Source organism: Triticum aestivum, chromosome 7A (genome assembly GCF_018294505.1).
Source record: "Triticum aestivum cultivar Chinese Spring chromosome 7A, IWGSC CS RefSeq v2.1, whole genome shotgun sequence".
Lineage (NCBI taxonomy): Eukaryota > Viridiplantae > Streptophyta > Magnoliopsida > Poales > Poaceae > Triticum > Triticum aestivum.
This window is the reverse complement of record NC_057812.1, coordinates 214,886,905-214,902,175: the sequence shown is the minus strand read 5'-3', so window position 1 is coordinate 214,902,175 and position 15,271 is coordinate 214,886,905. Positions and strand designations below refer to the sequence as shown.

At 40.6% G+C, this 15,271-nt stretch overlaps 1 long non-coding RNA gene across 2 annotated transcripts; it reads right to left on the bottom strand.

Moving 5' to 3' along the window:
• Positions 1-740: 740 nt before the first annotated feature.
• Positions 741-3,843, bottom strand: LOC123151490 (uncharacterized). Of its 2 annotated transcripts, XR_006475679.1 has the most exons (4): positions 3,403-3,843; positions 3,018-3,069; positions 1,262-2,912; positions 748-1,169 (listed from the first exon to the last, which is right to left on the bottom strand). It is a non-coding gene; the product is annotated as an uncharacterized lncRNA (long non-coding RNA). The 2 variants fall into 2 exon arrangements; XR_006475678.1 differs by having other exon boundaries at positions 741-1,169; positions 1,262-3,069.
• Positions 3,844-15,271: the final 11,428 nt, after the last annotated feature.

Below are 15,271 nucleotides of genomic sequence, written 5' to 3'. Positions count from 1 at the left end.
AGATTGATCTTTTTTTGCAATGGGAGAAGTGCTTAGCTTTGGGTTAATCTTGCGGTGCTCGATCCCAGTGACAGAAAGGGAAAGGACACGTACTGTATTGTTGCCATCGAGGATAAAAAGATGGGGTTTATATCATATTGCTTGAGTTTATCCCTCTACATCATGTCATCTTACCTAATGCGTTACTCTGTTCTTATGAACTTAATACTCTAGATGCATGCTGGATAGCGGTCAATGTGTGGAGTAATACTAGTAGATGCAGGCAGGAGTCGGTCTGCTTGTCACGGACGTGATGCCTATATACATGATCATGCCTAGATATTCTCATAATTATTCGTTTTTCTATCAATTGCTCGACAGTACTTTGTTCACCCACCGTAATACTTATGCTATCTTGAGAGAAGCCACTAGTGAAACCTATGACCCCAGGTCTATTCTCCATTATATTAATCTTCCATCAACAAGTTATTTCTATTACCTTTTATTTTAAAAACTTTACTTTTAATATTTGTCATAAAAATACCAAAAATATTATCGTATCATCTCTATCAGATCTCACTCTCGTAAGTGACCGTGAAGGGATTGACAACCCCTTTATCGCGTTGGTTGCGAGGTTCTTATTTGTTTGTGTAGGTACGAGGGACTTGCGTGTGGCCTCCTACTAGATTGATACCTTGATTCTCAAAACTGAGGAAATACTTTATGGTACTTTGCTGCATCACCCTTTCCTCTTCAAGGGAAAACCAACACAATGCTCAAGAGGTAGCAATAGACGTAAACTCCTACATGAGTATAACATCCAGGTCCAGTATTTGACCAACTATTGCATTGCAAACACTGTCGGGTATTGAGTATACCAAGGAGACCTACTTGCTATTTTAAAACTACACGAGTGAGCCTCCTAACTTTCAATATGACAATTTATGACAGATCTGAATAAACAAAATTGATCTATCCACACTATTTCAATATGACCCAACACACTTGTGCAATTACAGATGCCACACCAAGTCAAGAAAGTAAATCACCTGTGAAATAGAAAGATGTTCACCTAACGATGCATTGGCACAACATATATGTTTCATAAGTATCCCTCGCTCTACTGCTTGGGCACGAGCTCAATCCTCAGACCCGCTGGCTCCGCGCATGAGTCATGTGAAAATATGCACCTAAGCCAAAAACATGGAAGAATCACAAATCAGTTACTATTAAAAATGCATTGACTTTCCAGAAAACCAAGGTTTGAATAGTAGTTAACTACATGGAAGAACATGTCACAAACATGCTGACCAGCCCCCTCTTGCTCAGAACCAGGTGCTGTTGAGGGGCTCTGATGATGTTCTCGATGCCCCTCAGAACCGGACGGTTCATATTCATGCCATCATGGCCGTCTCCGACATATATTTTACTTCCTCCACTGTCGCACCCTAGTGCTTCTCAAATCTCACTTCCTGCACATGATTCTCCATTATTGACGGTATGCGTGTAGAAAAAAGCCAAAACAAATTTCTCTTTCAGAAACCAAAAAACCTAGGGATCCACTGCCGCCTCTCGAGTTCATTGATCCGGACCATACCTCACTTCATTCTGGAAAAGATAATGAATAGATATACCATGCAGATAATTGAGACTTTTTTAACACTTGCTATGCACATGAACCTGCACTGTGTTAGTAAATTATTCAGAACAAAAATAACTTGACTTGACATAGACCAGGAAGAAATCACATGAAGTCGTGAATTAGAAAACTAGTATACCTATTATCCCATCTTAGTAAATATTTGCTACACAAGACATTAGTACAGTAATCTGTAGCAACAAAATAGGGAAGGTCATAATCAAAAACTCAAGACGAGTTCGAGCTCTTTGAGAATCAAACCAAGAACCATAGAAAGTTTAAGAGAGGAGAGGGAAGATAAGGAAGAGTTACTGGGTGGCTGTCCCCCTGATCTAGTGGTTAATTTAGCATAACAGAAGAACACAATGGACGTGGTAGGAAAGAATACAACAACCTGAATTATAAGGCATAAAGGATCTTGCTGATAGCATACTCCCGATCCTGTGGTTAATTTAGCATAACAAAACAACACAATGGATGTGGTAAGAAAGAATACAACAACATGGATTGTAAGGCATAAAGGATATCGCTGACAACGTCAAGTGGGCACAATGAAAACTGAATCTTCATAATTAGTGCTTGATGCCAAATCCTTAGAATACCTCTGACAGAGGTATCAATGCTAATTACGCTAATAGTTGCAATTTAATTCTACCTGGCCCTAATTCCTACTTCGACTTCAACAAAGTATTATCAAGATTCATGTTAAACTGAATTTAGAACTATATATACCATATGAAAATGGAAGAGGCAGGAGACCAAGGCTACTTGCCCATCATGTAAATCCATGTAAAATTTATACAATGTGTGTGTTCGTACTTTTTGGAAAAACTGATCAAATAGATACAAGACAAGCTAACTATTACAGGTTAATCAAAAGCTTACACAGCCATTTTTCTACAAAATGCAGAGAGATTCCAATTGAGCATCATGAAAATAGATCAAATCGTGCAGCTAGCGATACTGATGTGGTGGATGATTGCATATGACCAAAACATGGAACAGAAGGGAAATAGTTTTGTACAAAACACACATAACATATTTAGTACTCCTATTCTGTTACCACCACTTCCATCTAAATGTGCTCTTACTCACAAATTGCACAATCAATCTGCATTGTACTAATAACAAAGTGTGCTCCAAGTATTCGGCATTATATCCCTGTTAATTAACTCAAAAAAATTATGATGCAAGGCAATTGTTTCAGCCATAACAAGATTGTGATAATAGTGTCATCTGAATGGCAAAAAATTAGAGTAGCATCTCCCAAGGATCCTTGCTCTCCTTACATGACCTTGCACATAAACAGATTAAAAAACAAATCCACATGTCATAATTCAGAAGCAAATGCATTAGAACAACAAAAATTCAGAAGCACTTAGCAAATGAATGGCATCACCTGGATGAATATAGTTTTTTCTTCTAAACTGGTGTTAAATGGACTACTTGCACTGTAAGTTAGATCAGGAAAGCACAATCAGACCTCAAATAGATTACAACCTATGAATCAAATAAATAAATCACACGAATTTGCTTGAGAAGTTTGTAGTGCTGAAAGAAAGAAGATCTTTAAAAGAAACAACAACATCACTAAAGTTTACCCCGACACAACTGCAGATCCTCTTCCACTTCTTTCATTGTAATCAAACAAGAATTCAGAATATACCACAATGCAAATTCCAAAAATTAGAGAGTAGCTTGAGGCATGATTGAGTCGTAGGGGGAAATTAGGGCAGCAGGGAAGAGGTAGGAAGCTAAGAGGAACATCTGCGTGTGGTGCTCACCATGCGCCTCCATGTAACACCCGACCTCCACATTCTTTGCCGTCGTATCTCCTTCCATCATGAAGCCTACCCCATTCTCCTCATCTCCTACACCCCAACTCTCTGCTCTGACTCCGCCCATGGTTCACCAGGACCACCAGCGCCTACTCCGTCCACTCGCACGCGATCTCGCCCAGGGCTCTACTGGTTGAACCCACCTCGTTCTATCCAGCGTCGGCGGAGGCAGCGGGGAGGGGACGGTTGCCAGAGAATGGGCGAGGAGCAGCCACACTCACGGTCGTTGCGGCGAGCGCTTGAGGGAGGATGATGAGGGAAGGGGATCGGCAGCGACTGCGAGGGTGAGGGCGGCGGTGACTGAGACGGCGAGGGTGCGGGCTTGATGTGCGAGGGCGACAGTGAAGGTATCTGGTGTGGCGTCGCTCGGGGGCACCTGGAGGCTTCGCTTTCTCATTCACATGTTGCCAGACCAAGATGATTTTTTCGCTGGTTTTCTTTCGTCGGTTTATTTTCGTCCATTTTTTTGGCGTGGAGGGGAGTACCTGGAGGCATCGCTCCCTAGTAACGTGGGTTGGTTTGATTTTTTTTTTGGCATGGAGGGGACTACCTGGGAGGTGGGAGCAGGGACGAAAATAAACTAGAAAAAGGTGGGACGAAAATAAACTGTGGAACGGAGACTATCAAGTCGTCCCTTAAGAGTAGAGATAGGGGATCGTTTGTAGCTAATACGTCTTCATCGTATCTATAATTTTTTATTGTTCCATGCCAATATTATACAACTTTCATATACTTTTGGCAACTTTTTATACTATTTTTAAGACTAACATATTGATCCAGTGCCTAGTGTCAGTTCCTGTTTGTTGCATGTTTTTTGTTTCGCAGAAAATCCATATCAAACGTAGTCCAAACGGGATAAAAACTGACAGAGATTTTTTTGAAATATATGTGATTTTTGGGAAGAAGAATCAACATGAGATGATGCCCGAGGGGGCCACGAGGCAGGGAGGCGCGCCCCAGGGGGTCAGGAGCGCCCTGGGCCCTCATGGCCACCCCGTAAGGCGGTCGGTGCCCTTCTTTCTCCGCAAGAAATCTAATATCCGGATAGAGATCGTGTCCAAAATTTAGCCCAATCGGAGTTACGGATCTCTGGGAATTTAAGAAACGGTGAAAGAGCAGAATCTGGAACGCAGAAACAAAAAGACAGATCCAATCTCGGAGGGGCTCTCGCCCCTCCCACGCCATGGAGACCATGGACCAGAGGGGAACCCCTTCTCCCATCTAGGGAGAAGGTCAAGGAAGAAGAAGAAGGAGGGAGCTCTCTCCCCCTCGCTTCCGGTGGCACCGGAGTGCCACCGGGGCCATCATCGGCACTGCAATCTTCACCAACAACTTCACCGCCGTCATCACCAACTCCCCCCCCCCTCTATGCAGCGGTGTAACCCCTATTTTACCCGCTGTAATCTCTACTTAAAAATGGTGCTCAACGTTATATATTATTTCCCAATGATGTATGGTTATCCTATGATGTTTGAGTAGATCCATTTTGTCCTATGGGTTAATTGATGATCATGATTGGTTTGAGTTGCATGTTTTATTATTGGTGTTGTCCTATGGTGCTCTTCATGTCCCGCAAGCATGAGGGATCCCCACTGTAGGGTGTTGCAATACGTTCATGATTTGCTTATGGTGTGTGGCATGAGTGACAGAAGCACATACCCGAGTAAGTAGGTTGTTTGCATAAGGGAGTAAAGAGGACTTGATACTTTAATGCTATGGTTGGGTTTTATCTTAGTGATCTTTAGTAGTTGTGGATGCTTGCTAGAGTTCCAATCATAAGTGCATATGATCCAAGTGGAGAAAGTATGTTAGCTTATGCCTCTCCCTCAAATAAAATTGCAATAATGATTACCGGTCTAGTTATCGATTGTCTAGGGACAAGTAACTTTCTTGTGACAAAAAGCTCTCTACTGAAACTAATTTAGTTGTTGTATTTATCTAAACAGCCCCTACTTTTTATTTACGCGCTCTTTATTATCTTGCAAACCTATCCAACAACACCTACAAAGTACTTCTAGTTTCATACTTGTTCTTGGTAAAGCGAACGTTAAGCGTGCGTAGAGTTGTATCGGTGGTCGATAGAACTTGAGGGAATATTTGTTCTACCTTTAGCTCCTCATTGGGTTCGACACTATTACTTATCTAAAGAGGCTACAATTGATCCCCTATACTTGTGGGTTATCAAGACCTTTTTCTGGCGCCGTTGCCGGGGAGTCATAGCGTGGGGTGAATATTCTCGTGTGTGTGCTTGTTTGCTTTATCACTTAGATCTTATTTTGATGTTCTAAGTTGTTCTCTATATTTAGTTATGGATATGGAACACGAAATACTAAAAAAATTAGGTGTACTTGATACTCATGGAGATGGCGAACCTCCTAAAACCCTCGATGCTGGTTATGTGAAAAATATTATGTACAACTTTAATAATCCTGAGAAAACCCCATTCAATTATGTAGTGGGAGACATGTTGGATCAACATGAATACTTTAGGGATTATCACTTGACTCAAAAAGGGAAACTATTATGGGATCTAATTCATATGTTGCATTGGTATGCTCAGGAACTATGCTTGAGATATGATTATACTTGTTGCTCTAGGATGAAGGCTCCACACCTTCCCTTTTCATGCAAATTTAATGATGATAAAACCTTGGCTTCTTATGCTAATGGCATATATGATTACTATGATGTGGAACAAATAGAAGAATTCGTTGATTTTATGGGTGCTTATGAAATTGAATCTTTGTTTAAAGAGTGTGAAAATCTTGATGATGGTGTTTACAGACCTGAAATTTTTGCTATACTTAAATATTGCTATGAGAATTATGAATTCAATTATGATATTGATGGTTGTATTGAGAGAGTCTCCGCTGTCCAAAAAAAGATTAATATTTTGCAAGATTCTATGGAAGAAGAAATTGATGAAACTGTGAGCTTATTGGATGAAAAAGATGATGAGGAGAACGAAGAACAAAAGGAAGAAGAATGGATTAGCTACCCGTGCCCACCTTCTAATGAGAGTAACCCTCCAACTCATACATTGTTTAATGTTCCTTCGTGCTTACCGATGGATGATTGCTATGATAACTATTATGATCCCGTTGATTCTTTTGAAATATCCCTTTTTGATGATGCTAGCTATGCTTGTGGCCAAGATGCCAATATGAATTATGCTTATGGAGATGAACTTGCTATAGTTCCTTATGTTAAACATGAAATTGTTGCTATTGCACCCACGCATGATAGTCCTATTATCTTTTTGAATTCTCCCGACTACACTATATCAGAGAAGTTTGCCCTTATTAAGGATTATATTGATGGGTTGTGTTTTACTATTACACATGATGATTTTGATAGATATAATATGCATGTGCTTGCTGCTCCTACTTGCAATTATTATGAGAGAGGAACTACATCTCCGCCTCTCTATGTTTCCAACATGATAAATTTGCAAGAAACTGTTTATACTATGCATTGGCCTTTACTTTGTGTGCATGAATTGTTCTTTTATGACATGCCGATGCATAGGAAGAGAGTTAGACTTCATCATTACATGATACTAGCACATATGCCCGTGCGTTGCAACGGGAGATAAAATAGTATGCATTTAAAATCAATGAGAATTATATGTGCAAGCAAAACCCTGCGTGCACACGAAAAGAAACATATAGTTTCTCGGTTTCGCCGCGTGTGAAGGAATCAATCCACTATTTTTCCGTTCATTGATTGAGGGCATTTAAGAGTTTTGTTACGTCATCGTACGCGAGAGAAGACCCATGAGTTATTCAATATACTCTTCCTTTCAATCCTTTCAATCGAGGGGATTTCAAGGTATGTAGTTTCTGAATATTCTAGGAAACATGAACAATATTTTAAATCCTGAACAATTTTTTTAAAATTATGTACACTTTTGAAAAAACGCGAACAAAATATGAAAGGGAACATATTTTAAAATTCACAATTTTTTAAAACACCAATTTTTTATTATAAAAACATGAACATTATTTGAATTTGTGAATATTTTTTTTAAAACAAGAACATGTGTTGAAAATTCATAAGATTTTTAGAAAATGTGTATGTTTTATATACTAATATTATTTTTTATTTTGAAAATTTCACTAAAATAATAATATTTTTTGAATTCGGAGCATTTTTTAAAATGCCATTTCCTTTTTGGAAATCTCGAACAATTTTGAAAAGCAATATTATTTAAAAAATGGGAAACTTTTTAAAGTTCCAAACACTTTTCAAAATAGCAACAAAGTTTTCGAATTCTGAACATTTTCCAAAATTTGTTTTTTTTATTCTGAATGTTTTCGGGGAATTTTATATTTACGAACTAAATTTTAAAAGAAAAATAAACTTGGAAGTGAAAAAAGATATAGGGAAATGAGAACAAAAATAGAAGTAAAACACAGAAAAAAGAAAAATGGGCCAGCGTATTATTGGTTGTCCTGTGTGAAACTCTGACTATTTGTCGCCCTGTGCGGAAAATAGAATTTCACCAGCTGCGTGGGCAGAAAAATAAGTGGGCTGGCTTCGCTGGGCCACAGCGCGCGGCCCATGTACGAAAATTCTTTTTCTAGTAGACAAACGCAAAAGAATTTAGTACCACCTCGGATAAAAAAATCTTTTCGGCGGTGAACGGATGAAACAATTGGTGAAACACACCTTGCTTTATTAGTAGGTATAGGTATGTTACTTAGTGCTCACTACTAAATTACAAATCATTGTTAATTAAAATTGGCTTTGATATACCTTGGGAACCGGGTGGATTCATTACTTGAGCACTTTATGCCTAGCTTAATGGCTTCAAAGAAAGCGTTGCCAGGGAGACAACCCGAAAGTTTTAGAGAGTCATTTATTTCTGTTGAGTGCTTTTATATAGTTTAAAAACCAAAAAATAAAGAGGGGAACCTAAAACTTTTCAAAAAGGAAAGTGAAAGTGAGAGAGACAAGCATTGTTGAAGTGGGGGAGCTCCTTGAACTTTGTTCATGCTCACGGAAACTTTGTGAATCTTGATGTAGTGACCCGACCCGAATGGATCAAGTCTCTTTGCTTAAGTGTCATCCCTGAATCGGTATGCTGACACACACAGTACTCGAGGATTTATAACAGAGGTAAATCACATGTATAAAGTAACGTAAATACTATTACCTGAATCCAAATAGTGGAAGTAACAACAAGGTTGTGGATTCCCATCAACACCAACGGCAAAGTTGAGTGTAGAAATCGTAACCCTAACGTATCACTTACTCGTCGTAAGATTCCTGCAACATGAGACGTTGCAGCCACAAGGGTCAGTACATTGAATGTACTGGCAAATTCACACCATAGAGAATGACGAACAATGGCTATCACTACATGCATATATGGCTGGTGGAAAAGCTCTATGGTTATATGTTTTTGTGAAAAGCCAATTTTTCCCTACTTCAAAGGAATACATTTTATTTAACTATCATGGTGGTTGTTAAACATTGAGAGTGTAGACACCCTCTCAATCCGAATTAAGCATCATCATTAAAACCCAACAAAATTAATTTAAGGTAACATGATGAGATTCACATGATAATCCAAGTACTAGATACTCAAAATGTCCATAACCGGGGACACAGCTAACCATGATTAGTGTATACACTCTGCAGAGGTTTAAGCACTTTTCCCCACAAGACTCGATCTTCTCTATTGGGATTCTCGCACTACATGGTGTTTGAGAAACGGATGACCGATACATAGTCTTTCAGAAGCGCTAGCACCTTACGATCAGGTAGACCGTTACACCTACTTTCCCCTACATCTGCTAGTCTACCACTGTAAGAGTATGCACGACTTAATCAACTATGCTAGAGCCCCTAGTAGCTTGTGGCTGCACACGGAGGTTTCTAGTATGAATAATCTCATGATCCCTTTGACCCTGGGTGGCGGTCCATAAAAAACAGGCAATCGCTGGAATACCCAGGTGCCTAAACAGGCAATCGCTGGAATACCCAGGTGCCTCAATCCACCCAGATGTGTGTTAAAATTGCCACCTTAAGTAAACCATCAATTAACAATCTCACATCTGTCATGAATACTCTCAAACCCAATCCACGTCTACGAGCATAGCATGGCAATATAAGCATAACATAAAAGTAACTCCCAAGGTTTGAATGCAGGGCAATAGGTTCCTACCTCATCAACTACTTCTCAATACCCACATGTTATCAATCCTACTCATGCAATGTTTGAGAGTTGAAACTAATGCATAAAAACTGGGGATGAAAGGAATATGACCAAAGTGTGAACTTGCCTGCAATGTTGATGAAGATGATGCGCACTCAAAACTCTTGATAGTTCTACTCGTCACACTCCGGTCAATCTATCGTAAGCAATCAATAGTAACCACACATAAGCAATCACTCAAAAGATCGGAAAGAACGAGGAAGACAATTCGGAAAGCACCAAAACCAAGCAATTAACTCTTGCAACATAAAACAATTTCTAACAGTACCAAAATTATGTGAATTTTGCCTTATCAGAAAGTTTAGGTCAAGAGCTTCGATTTGCAAAAAGAATCAACTCAGACGAAGTTACGAAACTCAAGTTACGATCAAATGAAATTTGAAATCAAATCTGGTCTAATTCAAAATTTAAACTTTCAAAAACTTGTTTAAGTGGTTTTACTGGATAGAGGAGATCGTAACGAAAAAGTGGGCGTTGGTTTCATCTAATTTGGATGAATGAGTAAAAAGATGCGGTCGTTTGAAAACCAGGGGCCAATCTGTAAAATAAAACCTAGCGAACAGGTCCATGACAGAAAACTAAAATAAAAGAAAAAGACTAAATAGTGAACATTCGCTAAACAGATATAACCTAATGAATGTGTTCACTGAAAGACCTAAACGAACGAACGATCTCTAAGTAACTAACCTCAATAAATAAACTGGGTCTAAGAAAACCAAAACTAAAAAAATAAAACCGGCCAAACCGGGGCGGTTCTTTTACCGGTTCACGGCGGGGGGTCGGCGGTTAATTGGGGCGGTGGTTCCGGCGACAAGATGCGGCAGCGGCGGCGGCACTGCGAGGCGGCGGAGCTTGCAGCGGCGGCGGCGGCGTCAGCGGCACGACGACGCGGGCGAGATGCGAGGCGAGGCGAGGTGGCTCTGGCGCGGCGGCTCGGCTTCGGGCGCGGGGCAAGGCGTGGGTGGCGGCGCAGGCGAGCGGTGGTGGTGGTGCAGCGGCGATGCAGCGGCGAGGCGGCGGCGTAGTTCCGGCGAGCTGCAAAGTGCGGCGGCGGCGCGAGACACGAGGGAGAGAGAGAGGGTGGCGGGCGCAGCTTTATAGGAGGGAGGAGGCGGTGGTGGCGTGGAGAAGGGGCAAAGCGAGGCGGCAGCGGAGTCCTGGTGCAGGACGGCGGCGGCGTCGCCGTGCGAGTGCGGGATTCCGCCCGAGGTTGGGGACGAGCGGGGCGCGGCGCTGGGCTGGGCCGCAGCCTGGCTAGCTAGCTGGGCCGGCCCAGTTCGGCGGAGGGATTTTTTTTAAAAGAAATTCACAGATAACAAAAAACAGAATAAAACAAATATGCTATATAGGCATATAATATATCAAAATTTTCAGAAAAAGATTGTCTACAATGTGAACATTTTTCTAGAGTCAAATAAAATTCATACAAACTTAGATATAGCAAAGAGTGCTACTGGTATATTAAAATCCAATAAAAATCATTTTAAAAATACCAAAATGATTTCAAATTAATTTTTCTCCAATTTTCTAATGTAGGGAATCATCTTACCCTATTCTCCATATATTTTATTTTTGGATAAAAATAATTTGAATAAAACTCAAACAATTCCAAATTGAAAATAATTTCAAAAGGACCTTGAAGTTGATCCTTGAAACTCCCAACTCATATTTCATAATTTGAAGAAGTCATTTTATCTCCTCTCGTGAAAATCATTGAGTTGCTTAAAGTTTCTGAATTTGAAATATTTCCAAATAAAATTGAAATCTTTTCAAAACCCTTTTCATTTATTTAAATGGAAGAAATCATGTCATCTTCTCTCGAGGGTTTTGTATTTGAAAAGAATTTGAATTCACGGAGATCAAAATGCAAAAGTTGAAAGTTTGGGAAAGTCCTTTTATTCCCTCTCATTTAACTTTCAAATAGTTTCGAATTTCACTCACTCACTCAATCAATCAATCAATCAATCAAATCTATCTATTTATTATAACATTCCAAAATTTAGAATTTTGGGATGTTACAAACCTACCACCCTTAAAATGAATCTCGTCCTCGAGATTCGGAGAGGCTAGCAAGAAAAGGTTAGGGTTTGGGGTCTCCTCAAAATCCATCAATTGTCGCAGGAGGGGGTCTGGGGTGCTACCACCCTTAGAAGCATGGTTACGGTTCCATCAAAACCCATATACTTCATCCATATTATTAACAGTGTCGGTCTTCTCAGATCTTCGGGATAATTCCTTCTCTGGGCTTTTCCGGTAGTGGCATAACCTTTACCACAATTCTTCTGTCCTTTCATCTCGGTAAGGTTATTCCGAGATTGGGTCTTCATAGCTGACGGGTCTGACGCCAATACTAAACAACTATCGATGTCTCATGGTAGTCAACAATTTATGGTTTCTCCTGCAGGAAATGGGTCTCGGTTGATCCTCACCGTATAACCTACGGTTGGCAAAAACTGCCTTGTACAAGGAAAAAAAATTCTTATACCATTCTAGGGTTTAAACAAGGTTTAATATCGTCGTCTCTCTACTATAGGTAAGTCACTCAGATTTACCATCCCATATAGCAAGGAGAACAATAAGAGTAAGTCGGTATGGTGATCAATCCATCCCGCACCCAAATCATTACCTTGTACATGTTTTAGTGAATCTCACATTCTAACACTCGGTCATCCTCACAAGCATTGCAGAATTTCTCTTGTCGACGAACTAAGTTCGGATAAATCCATGGATTATGCAAGCCAAACAAACATCTATCGTTCCTTCACAACTCTCAGGTTTTGCGTTACTCCTATAAATTCGTCAGTGGGGAAGGTCGTACTCTCTTCCAGGGTTTTTCCTTCAGCAAGAGTGTGCTTGCTTCTTGGCAGGTCCTGGGGCATGTGGGTTATGGCCCATCTCATCACTTGTAAACCTTGAACTCATCCTATGGGCAACTTATCATTATTCCAACATCCAACTTCCAGCTTCCTAGCTTACTTAAAATCCATCCAATTGTATTGTCTCCCTTCCTTCTATTGGCACCAAACTAGGACATGATTATTCAGATTCATTATGGAGTTTCCATTGATCCATAATACCAACATCATACCTCCTTTATATCCAACAGTAATTCATCTCGTCATCCTCGTGGGTTTTCCCACATACCGAGATAAAAACTTATAATTATGAAGTCCATACTCCACTTCGTGGAACATCATTATCCTTTCCAGGGTCAAGCGTCCTTACAGGGGAATATTGGCCATCTCTGCATGACACTTCTTCAACTGGGAAACGTGAAACACATCATGAACTCCTGACAGTCCTTCGGGTGACTCCAACTTATTGACCACTTCTCCCATACGCTCCAAAACTCGGTATGGTCCTACAAATCTCGGGGCTAACTTTCCCTTAACTCCAATTTGTTTAACTCCTCGCAGAGGGGACACATGAAGACATGCTCTGTCTCCAATTTCATAGACTACCTCCTTGCGTTTTTTAGTCTGCATAACTCTTCTGCCTGGACTGAGCTACCTTCAGTCTATCTCGAATCAACTTAACATTCTCTTCCGACTCCTTGATCACATTTGGTCCAAACAACTGGTGATCTCCAACTTCATCCCACATACTCTTGGGGTGTCACACATATCGAGACAAAACTCATACTCATTTTGCCCGAAATCCACTCAGTGCAGTATCCTTATCTTTTCCAGGGGTCAAGGGTTCTTACAGGGTACTACCACCCTTAAAATGCACAAATCTTCCATAGACCATATTTCCCATATCCTCAGAAATGGTCAAAATCCTTCTTCATAGAGTAATAACTCATAAAATCCATATCAGTACCAACGTTGCTAACTTTATTCACTCTCAATTGATTACAATCTCTTGCTTTTCCATTACATGTCTCAACTCAACACCTCAATATAAAAGAAAATGTTCTCACTTCTACTACTCCATTTCTTTTGTTGCAAACTCAACTATCTAGCACAAGTTTCCTTCTCCTTGGGGCATTCTCTGGCAAAGTGCCCTGCTCCATTACAACTAAAACATATTACTTCTGACAAGTCTTGAGGTTTCCTTTTGGGCAATTGCTGAGGTAGTGCCCTGACTCCTTGCACCTGTAACAGGTGATATGACTCAGGTTCCTCCTGGGCTCCAATCGGTTTCTCTTCCTGGACTTTTCCATTCCAATCAGGGCTTCTATTTCCTGTGGGTCATATTCTACTTCCTCTGTCAGGAATTCTACTAGATCCCCATTCATACAATTCTGGAAGATGTGTCCTTCTTCTCCACATGAATAGCATGACTTGGTGCAGGGTTTAATTGGTTCTTCTTTGGGTGTGTCCCCGACATCTTCCTTCATCACGGGTTCTTCTAAAATTCCCATAAGGGCTCCTTTCTTTACTTCTGTCTTCTGATGTACGGCTCTTCGTACCATGGGGTAAATGTGACATTGTGCAGGGTAGTGGGTAGTCCCTTCACACAAGAAACAAGTGATCTGCCTAGTTGGGCATTCTTCAACTGGGTGACTTCCTTCACAATTAGGGCATTCATCCTTGTGTTCTTTATGGGTGTGTCCTATTTCTCCACAAATCTTGCATGCACAAGGTTTCTTCATATCCTTTCCATAAGGCTTCAACTTCTGGGACACAAACCGAGCCTTTGGCAAAGTCAACTTAAATTCTTTCCAAGTGGTTACTCCTTGCCATCCATTGATGGTTTGGTACATCCTCCACCAAGTAGCAGCACCTCTTTCAAAGCACTGAAGAGCATGCTGTGTTATATCCTTTCCAACTATAGGGTTATTCTTCATGTGATCCTCCATGTTCTGAATCCATTGGTCCGTCTCCAATTGACTCATCGGTCCAGAAAATATAAGCTCATCTTCATTCATCCTCTATTGGGTCCATGGGTTTGGGGTGAGATAAGAGAGATAGAGGGGGATACACACAATACAAACAAAAGTTTTGAAAAGACAGTTTTTTATTGTGGCTGTCGGAAAACATCAAACAAATGACGGCTCACAATCGTCGCATCTAACGTAGGTATATAACAGGGGTTTGGTCTTCTAAAGGTCAACAAATATTCAATGTCTCCAAACTCTTCAAGCCTTGTTCATGCCTCCAATGGATTCTTCCAATCATGCTTGTCTTTCTCAAGTTCTTTTGCCAAATCAACTCTATTGACGCGAAGTCTCTCGTGACATCCTTTAATATTCTGGAGTTGCGTTCCAAACTTCTGGTTTCAACATCCTTCGCATGAACCATGGTCCTACTGTCCTTCAGTTCCTGACGAATCTCCGATATCTCGAGGTTTTACTCCTCCAGCTTGGCTACTTCAGCTTCTTGGACCTAAGTTCTTCACGAAATGCTTCCTTGTCAAAATACGGCTTCCTGCGGGTCCGTATTAAAATTCCTGATGTAATTCTCCAGACCCTGGTGATACACCAGCTAAGGTTAAAACTTCATCTTGCTGATAGGTGCTCCATCAGCCTTCTTCCATCCAATCCATTCTGAAGAAATGCATCCTTAACTCAGCATGGTGACAATAGCATCAGCGGGCGATGACATCACGGATAACCGTGTTTCTGCTCTTGTCATTCCCATGAGCTAT